The following is a 10,484-nucleotide window of genomic DNA, read 5'->3' as shown; positions in this document are numbered from 1 at the left end:
TATGGATTTCGTAAAGCAACCACTGCACATTCGTGTCTCCAACGCCGATCGTTTTATTGTCGGTGGGGGTTGTGGAGGAAGGAGTAAACGTCATGGATCTCTACTTCCATCTACAATTCGTAGTATAATTTGCGGACCCTCGAATTGCGGTAAAACAAACGTACTGCTTAGTCTCGTAGAAAGTCCTAACGGTGTGAGATTTGAAAATATTTATGTATACTCAAAGTCGCTTCAACAACCCAAGTATCAATACCTTGAACGGTTATTAAAAGGACTAAAAGGTATTGGATATTTTAAATTTTCAAACAATAGCGACGTTGTAAAGGTAACTGAGGCGTTACCCAATTCTATTTTCATATTTGATGATGTTGCTAACGATAAGCAGGATAATATCAGAGACTACTTCTCCATGGGTAGACATTAAAATATTGACTGCTTCTACCTCTGCCAGACTTATGCTAAAATTCCTAAACACATGATTCGTGATAATGCAAACCTTCTCATAATCTTTAAGCATGATGGTACTAATTTAAAACATATTTATAACGATCATGTAAACACGGATATGTCATTTGAAAAATTCAATGAATTGTGTTCAAAGTGCTGGCACCATGATTATGGATTTCTAGTGATCGACAAGGATAGTACAATTCAAAATGGTAGATATCGGAAAGGTTTCGATGAGTATGCTAAGATTAAATAGTATACCGTTTGCTTAAGATTGTTCAGTTTAGAGCTAAGTGTCCATCAAAACACACACATCAAATGAGCATGGAATAAACCTAGTATAAACGTGGAAATAAAAACGTGGACTGAATCTAAATTGAACGTGAATTGAACGTGGAAACGTAGATTGAACGTGGATTGAACGTGGATTTGAACGTGGATTGAACGTGGATTGAACGTGGATTGAACGTGGATTGAACGTGGATTGAACATGGAAAGCAGGAAAATGGAAGAAAAGATGCTGCTAAAGAAGATTGCCGCGAAAAGTAAAGTAATTCGTGAAAAATATCGTGCACTCAAATCAGGAAGAGAAATGATGGAAACCAATTTAAATGAAACTTTTAAACCAATTGTTGAGCCATTGAAGAAGCTCACTGAACATAATGAGATGACCTTCGTTTCCCCGAAATATGAGTATAAACAGGAACCGCTACAGAAGACTACTGCAAGCGATAATTCTTTGATTATTCCATCGGAACGTAAAAGAACTTATTTCTCATCGACTCCACAACGTAAATATTTCGCAGACAACTCTAGAATTAAAATTCCAACCCCTTCATCTGATGATGATGATGATGAGCAAGGAAATTCACGACCTAATGAAACATTATACCTTTCTCTGGAAGAGGATGGGGAGGAGGAGGAGGAGGAGGAGGAGGAGGAGGAGGGAGTGAAAGTGGAAAAGGATGTTAATGATTTAGCAATACCATCACCAATGCAAGCAGAAACTCCATCATCACCATTGCAAAGATCCTTAGATTTAAATAGTTCTTTGTCAGAATATGCACCAATTGGACGTAAATATATAGAGATGTTTCTGCGTAAAAATAAGGATTTAATTGATGATAATTTTGGAATTGAACGAGATGTTAGACTTAAGAAAATGAGACTTGGAAAATGTTCTTTTAAAGTAAATCGTAAAGATTTTATTATTATTGATGATGAGTATTATCAGGGTACTATTGGTCTATTTGAATTGATCTTCATGAAAGAGCCACATGATTATACTGAAGATGATTTAAAAACATATAAGTATATTCTTTCTCAAACTAATGTACACAGAGCAGATTACAGTAGCGAGGGAAAGCTTCGTGGGAATAAGGGTCATAAATGGAAGAAAATAATTAGCCCATTATTTCCTCCAAAGAACCTTGTAAAAGGTAGCGGTTATATGTGTGTTAATGATAAACCAGTGAACTATGTACATTGGAATGATCCGAACGAATTAATTGAACGTTTGAGACTTTTGATTGCATCATCTGCTGCAGGACATACGAATCATCATAATGAGATACAATCAATAATTGAGGAGCTTCATGAAGAACGTATTATCCTATAAAAGAGATTACACTTTCCATAATTTCCCAGTTGATTGTGTTACTTCACAATGTCGATAAATAAATTTGGAGGTATTTCCACTGCCAGTAATGTGAGAAAATATTTCCGCAAAACTGAAGATGAAACATTAAAATTTGATAAACGTATGAATGCATTTAATGCTAAGGGGAATATTATTTCAAATTTAGGATTTGATGCTACTGATGAGAAATGTGCTGTGAATATGCGTGTTCTGCTGGATAATATGAATTCTGTACGTGAGAACCTTAAAAATGAAATGCAAGAAAACAGTGATATTTTACGAAGTATTGCGTTAAGACTGGATGAAACCGAGTTAAGGCTGAATGATTTTCAAGTGAAATTGAGTAATTTCATGCAGAAACATGCTGAAGATAATGCAGATTTAAAGAAATATGTATCAATTTTCATGGAGAATCAGACTAAAGAGGATGCTGAATCAAAGAAACATATAATGAAGATAATGCGGAATTAAAAAAAAAAAAAAAAAAAAAAAAAAGTGCTATTTTTCATGGGGAGAATCATGCTAAGGAGAATTCTTCTTGAAATAATTCGACAAAGAGTTTTATTAGGAAAAAGAAAGTTTTACTACCATCAGTGCTCGTTGTACCCCTGTAAACCCAACACATACCTGAAGAGTTATGGATAGTGAAGAAAAGAAAAAATTGGTCGAAGAACTGCATGTACCTGCAAGACGGAATTTTCAACGTAGAAGAGTTATAATACGAGGCTTCGATGACCTCTGGCAAGCAGATCTGGTTGATATGAAGAATTATACTGACGGAGGTTACCACTATATTCTCACAGTTATTGATGCATTGTCGAAATTTGGATGGGCAGTAGCACTAAAAACCAAAACTGGCAAGGAAGTGACAGACGCATTTACGAAGATTCTGAAAAGTGGGAGATGTCCCAAAAATTTGCAGACAGATGATGGCAAGGAGTTTTATAATAGTGATTTCAAATCGCTTATAAAAAAACGTAGAATAAATCATTACTCAACATACAGCGTATTGAAAGCTACGATAGTTGAGCGCTGGAATCGCACGCTGAAGACTGAAATGTGGAAACGATTTACGTTGAATGGAAATTATAAGTGGCGAGGCATACTGCAGCGACTAGTTGAAGACTACAACGCAAGAAAACATCGTACTATAGGAATGCGACCAGTTGATGTGACGCCAGATCATGCTAATATGCTCCTGACTACAGTATACAATAATATAAAGATTGTTGGTCGTGCCAAGTTCAAAGTAGGTGATTTTGTACGAATCAGTAAATACAAGAATGTATTCGCAAAGGGATACACACCAAATTGGACAACTGAAATATTTGAAATTATAAAAGTGCAGAAAACAAATCCTGTTACATATTTACTTAGAGACTCTAGTGGTACTGATATATACGGAGGATTCTACGAATATGAACTTTTAAAAACTGCTAATCCTAATGTATATCTAGTGGAGAAGGTATTACGTAAGAAGGGTGATAAGGTCTTTGTGAAGTGGTTAGGATTCGATAATAAACATAATTCATGGATAAATAAAGATAATATTTTGTAAAAACAATATTTATTAATAAAATTATTCAATTTAAATATAATTAATTTATTCTATAATGACCACATGGTAGAGTCGATACAGTTCCGTGCACGATATAACGCTTATCATCGTATGGGCTGAGAGCTACTTTCCGTTGCGTAATCGAATAAACATTATGCAATTTTGAGCGAATTAAATTTTGATTGCGGACTTGTACAGTAAAATTTGTTAAACAGTCCTTATAGTCCTCGAAGGTTATGTTTCTAGCAACAATGTAAGTCTTAATACCTTTAGCTTTTTTGATAATTTTATTTTGTACTTTAAATGTGTACATTTTTGATCTCAGTCCAATAAACTCTGTCATTATCTGCCCATTATTCTCATCTTTCATCAGCCCAGGGACTTTTTTATTTACTAGAGGTAAATTGTACTGATTGTTGGGAGAATAATCGCTTGTATCGAATCTAGCAAGATTCTCCCTCATAATAGTGTAAATATCATCACACTCAATGCTGTATATTAGACTATCCGTATCGGTATATAACGCTTTACATTTGCTACCGAACGTAGGAAGCATATAATCATAATGAAAATCATACAAACATGTTTTCGAAATATCAAGAATGCTCATACCTACGTATATAGGCTTATCGAATTTAGCTGCTAATTTTGTTAATTCAATCGTGACCAAATTCTCACTGAATATAGTGCGACTGTGAAAATTAGGCTTAGCAATCATTGCTTCAGCACCATATCTTCCCTCCCACTTACTCACGAGTCTCACATCAACTCTATTTCTAACATTCTCCATAGTCTTACCGAACACCGCATTGTTCATTAATTTGAAAAGATTTTTCTCAAACTCATTTTTAGATGCTGCACGCAAACTAGTTTTCAAATCGATATATTTACGTAACCAGGTGGACTGCTGAAATCCTAAAACGCGATGAATGTGTTTTAAGACAACACCATTACGCATACATTGCTGTAAAGCACGATAGTGTATAACATAGCGCTTCTTATTTTCTAAAGTTGCAAGTAGCTTCTTCTGACGTGTACCCGGTGGTGCATCACGTACGGGACAAAATGGAAGGTCGGAATGTTTATCGTGAAGCATGCTTGGATACTCTAAGTCAACCTCTAAAATATAACCCTCGGGTGAATCTATCGGTATATTAGAGATATCCAAATTATTAACATTTTCAATCCAGCGAAATCCGTGAGTAGGTAGCGGTTGAGACATTGCCCACCCATACAAATTATTTACATCGTAGTACATTAAATACTTAGAAGGTTCCTCGGGATTGTAGTTTTGCATGTACCGATTGTTAGCCTTTTCATAGCGGTGCGAGCATTGGCTTAAACCACCACGTATGCCTCGTTCTACGAAAAGCAGCATTTCTACGTCAGTAAAAAGTTCTAATCTTATTTCTGTATGTTTGAGCATTGCATCCCAAGTGAAGCCTGGGAGTGTATAATAATGAGCAGGATCCAAATTATAAGTTTGCATGCAGCTATCACGAAAATTTTCGAAAACGTCAGCCAACAATAGTACATCAGTTTTCAAATAGAGATCGCTATACTCCCCAAGTGTTCGTATTTGAAATTTGGTCCATACCTCCTTAGCGTGATTATACGCACCCTCACTAATATCACTATCGGAGAATCTATTATAGAATATCTCGCGTGGAGGTAAAGCAGTTTCTTCCAGACGGTTCAGACTATCTATGTAATCGTAAGGAAAAATACCTTTCCTTGTCAGAAGGTTAAATTGTTCTATGTTTAAATATGAGAATTCTGACTCTAAATTTTTTAACTGTGATCTCGTTAAATATGAACTCAATTTGTCTAAACTAGATGCCATAAATTTGAAAGAATCGATAAACCTTAGTTGTATATTATATTTACGGATGAATTTAGTGAATGAAATATACTTCTCCTTATGTACAGGTAACAAGTGTACTGAACCTTCATACAAGTTAGCGATTATACCGAAAATAAAATGTGCGTCATAACCTGATAAATTATGAAAAATTACAGGTATTACATGCGAATCGTTAAAGTTTAAATTACAATTATTATGAGCAGGTCCCCTATATTTACCAGTTAAATGATCATGATCGCGAACACGTATTTGATCTGGAAGAAACGGCTTTTTACATATATGACAGTTGGGCTCAGTATAATGCCTTGAATTTTCACTAATACTTAGCGTTCTCATAGGCACTACAGTCTTTAGTTTTTCGCTCGCTATGCTAGCAATTTTATCGAGTTCTCGCACAAACCATTCTATACACTCGAGTCCACGATATGATTTGTAAGTTGAGAGCGATGAATCACGAACGCTTTTAAAATAATAACCTATACTAAAAGGTATGTGTTTTTGATAAATACCAATTTCGTCATCCGTTTGCTCAACTTTTTCAAGCAAGCATTCAAAGTCAGCGTATATGACAAATGGCACCCTCTCACTGTTCTTCATGTTATTGAAGGAAACCCAACGGTCCTTGTCAGGTAGCACAATTCTGATGTTTTTATTGAGTTGCGCACAATCACGTTCATGCGATTTTAGTTTCTCATCATTGTGGAAATAGTGTAAGCAACTATAGGAGGGAAAAAGTAATATTAGAATATAGAAGCAGTAATTATATATATATAGTAAAACATACCGATCACAAATAAGATGAGAGCGTTTTCCTCTAGTAAGCTGTCCATTTAGCAGTCTGGAAAGGTTCCTGATGCATATAAAATGTGCTGCTCCTTGATGCTCGAGAAGAAGAAGATTAGCGTGTCTGGTCCTCTTGCATTTTGTTAATTGTAGAGGTGCTATGATTGTATTCTCATTCGTCTCAGTCTCTTCCACCATAGTAAAAATATTAATAGAGACATCATTATCTTCCTCAAATTTCGGAATCTGTTTTAATGTAGTCGGAAACGTTATACTTCTAACATGGAAAACATTTGTAAAATGAGGATATGAAGATTTTCGTTGTGGATGAGTATTCGGTTTTGCCGGATAGAGTGCAGCTGTTACAGCCCATGCAAAACATGTATTATCATCACTGTGTATGTTTATCACAGCCTGTTTATTCTTAATAGATTCTGGAAGCTCGATGGCACAACCTATATGCAGCGGGTTATAATAATTTATATTTATAATTAAATTCAGAATTTTTTCCAACGCCCATCCGCTATCACGCTCTTGAAACTCACTCAATTCTTTTAGAATTTTCTCTATTATATTTGTATTGTACCATTCACTAAAACTATCAGTTTTGTATAAAACTGCATTGCGGGTTGAGATATGTTTAATATCACTTATCTCTTTACAAATAAATTGTCCGTTAAAGATGCAATTTATCTTAACTGCGTTCACGTTATTAAACACTTTTTCTGTGTAGGTCTGTACTAAGTCTTTTGCACCTGTTAGAAAATCACGTGGTTCTATATAATTATAATTTACAACCATTCCGATACATATTCGAGATTTAAATGAAGACTCGAGATCTTTCCAAATAAGCTTTCTCACTCCAATTGATTTCTTATTTTTTGCCGCATGCAGAAGTAGACGCTGGATAGTTGTTATTTCAGTCAGATTTTTGTGTACTGTATCGGGAGCTGCAGATCTATTAGCATCTCTTAAACTTCGAATATAATCACGACACTTGCGTACCCACTCATGATAATTATGCTGATTTCCTAAATCAGGATTCTTGAGAGCATGATTCAAACAATAACTCTTATCCTTAGCTGCTCTAAGTAGAAGACACTGTATTTGTGCAATTTCTGCAAAATTTTTCTGCAGCGTGCCTATAGGTGCGTTGCGATTAGAGATTCTGAGTTTATGAATATATTCACGACACTCGCGTACCCACTCGCGATATTCTTCTTGCGTTTTCAAAACTCTATTTCGTAGAGACATCTTTTGTTCTTTTCTTCGAGAGGACTAATCAGGAACTGAGGAAAAGTGGGTGGGAAACTGAGCTCTCTTTAGATAAAGGATCTCTGAAACACTTCAGGGGGTAAGAGAACATTGAGGACAGGTAACGACATGTTAGAAAATAGATGCAAGCGTTTTTCAGTTATACATATATTCCAGATTTTTGCTCATACATATATTTCATATAATAGACATTTTTTAAGGCACATACACCTTCATGGTTCAAACATGCTGGAAGATGTGAATTATGCAAGCTATCTTCTAAATCAAAATCCCCCCACATAAAATTATCTACATTAGTTATTTCTAAATTACAAATATCTCTTAACCAATTTGTATTTTCAATTCCTTTCACAAAAATCTCATCCTCATCATCATAAATATACTTCCTTATAATATCTTTATATTTATAGTAGGGTGAGTAGCCATCCGCCCAATTTAAACCGTGATAATTTAGAAAGAACCAGCTAAAAAGAAACATTATATTAAACAAAAATAATATATATTTTTTCTTTTTCATATACTTACTCTGTCCGCTTTCGCTCCTCTTCACTTAGCCACGAATATGAATAGGGCGGTGAAAATAAAATATGGAACACTTTTTGTTCTTGTATAACAGCAAATTCTTTGATTATAAATGACTTATCCGTCAAACGGAATCCTTGAAAATCAACGAACGATGGTGCCATTATGCCTACGTTTTTTATACTAAAATAATTCTATTTAAATATGAATGTTTCATAAAAATTTCTCCCTCTCTTCAAGCTAATTGTTCTTCATCCCTCCTACTATCCTCACCATAGGTCAAAACTATCTCCCACTATACGTAGCATAGGTCATAAATATTTTCTTGAGGACCAATGACGTTTCCGTTCTTCCAAAAGTGGCAGGTCAGTCATTTCCCCACCGTAGGACAAAAGTTTTGTCAACCCTTAAAGCATCTTAGAATTACCGCCCACTACATGTAGCATAGGGCAGAAAATATTCTCTCTTAGAGCCAATGACGTTTCCGTTTTTCTAAGAGTAATATAGGCATCTTCCTACCGTAGATTAAAAAAATTGTTGACACCTCCCTAACAGTGCTTAAAAGCTCGAAGAAATCGTAGGACAGGCATCAGTATTGCTTGAACGTTTGATTCGTACGACAAATAACATTCCATTTTAAAAATGTCTTCACTGTTTCATATTACACATATAATCGATTTTGACGGGTTTATGATAAACAGAAAGTTTGTGCATAAAGAAGTGGCAATCAAAAACTTAACTACGGGAAATACGAATTACGGTGCATTTCGTGTTCATGAGCCGTATAAAAGTTTATCGACTAAGGACCAAAAAAGCGTAAATTTCGTCTTCAAAAATATTCACGGGATAAAATATTGCAACACAGGATATGAACATTATAATCAAGAAGATATTTACAAATTTGTGAATAGCATAAAATTGGATTGTGAATACCCCCTAGTAGCTTATAAAGGGGGACATGTAGAACGGGATGTTCTGAATTACTTGGATATCCCAAATACAAATTTGGAAAGGTTTGGTTGTCCTAAATTTGATAATTTGATAGCCACTATAAAACCTTGCAACACCCCGTGTAAACTACACGTAAAAATGTTCACCAATCATACAAGAAAGCCTATACATTGTGTATATCAAGAGGTAAACGTTTTCGCACGATGGGTACATCAACAAATAGATGTGAGTATCAAATGTTAAACTTACAATTTGTAAAATATTAACTGGATTTCTCTGTTTCAGATGATTGAATAAAATATATATATATATATATATTGATATAAGTTTAATTATTAGTTTAATTGTAAAACATTTAATTTTATATATTTGTATAAATTGATGTATATTTCCTTCATTTTTTATATATTTGTATATCAGATCAATTATAAGTTTTTATCATTTATATAAATTTTATGTATATTTGTTTAATTATAAGTTTAATTGTAAAAACATTTCATTTTATATATATAAATAAATTCCGTCTGTCATGTAACTCTTCTACCAATTCTTTCTTCTCCTCACTCCCATGACTATTCCACTACGTATTATGTTTACACTAGCTCATCAATCACTGGCGGTAATATAAGTTTCTTTAGAGCATAATTCCAATCATTTTCTCTTTTCTTCTCATTGGCAGTCGTGATTTCCTCTTTTTGATGCTCATTAGAGATATAATTTGCAACAATTTTCAATCAACCATACATATCTTTCCGTAATGCCTCAACTTTTCGCTCCAATTTATTTTCAATATAATTGACTTTATCATTCAATTGATTAATTCTTTCACTAATATCATTAATTTTTTCATCAATTTCATCAATTTCATCAGTTTTTTTCAGCAGAGTTGTAACTTTTTCCTCAAGGCGGTTACCTTTTAGGTAATAGTGAGTTAGCTTTTCACTGTATTCAAACAATTCCCTTATTAAGCTATCACGTAGAGTCATCGAATTACGTAACAGAGCAGCCATATTCACAGCACTTGTCTCATCAGTAACATCACATTCTAAGTTTGAAATTATTTTCTTCTTGGCATTAAATGCATTCCTTTTTTTATCAAACTTTAACGTATCATTGTCAATTTTGTGTGAATAATTTCTCACTTTACCGGTATTGAAACCAGATCCGAATTTATTTATCGACATAGTGAAGTAGCACGTTGAACTAAGAAAATCTTGAAACTGCAATCTCTTTTATAAGATACATAGGTTTAGTAACAGCTAGGACTTAATAAGTTGCCCTATCAAAATATTAATATTCCTGAAATTGATGTTAAATTGTTATTCTCCCCAATAGGGGAGACTATTAAAACTATGCCCTTTCATTTAGAGGATATTTTGTTATTCGCTGCATAGGTTTTGTTAAAGCCATGCAAAGTTATAATTCCATGCTCGATGGAAAGTTAA

This window comes from Prorops nasuta, unplaced genomic scaffold (assembly GCF_024137725.1).
Source record: "Prorops nasuta isolate Cenicafe-Biocafe unplaced genomic scaffold, Cenicafe_Pnas_1.2 PNAS00001, whole genome shotgun sequence".
Lineage (NCBI taxonomy): Eukaryota > Metazoa > Arthropoda > Insecta > Hymenoptera > Bethylidae > Prorops > Prorops nasuta.
The sequence above is the reverse complement of the archived record's forward strand: the minus strand, read 5'-3'. Positions refer to the sequence as shown.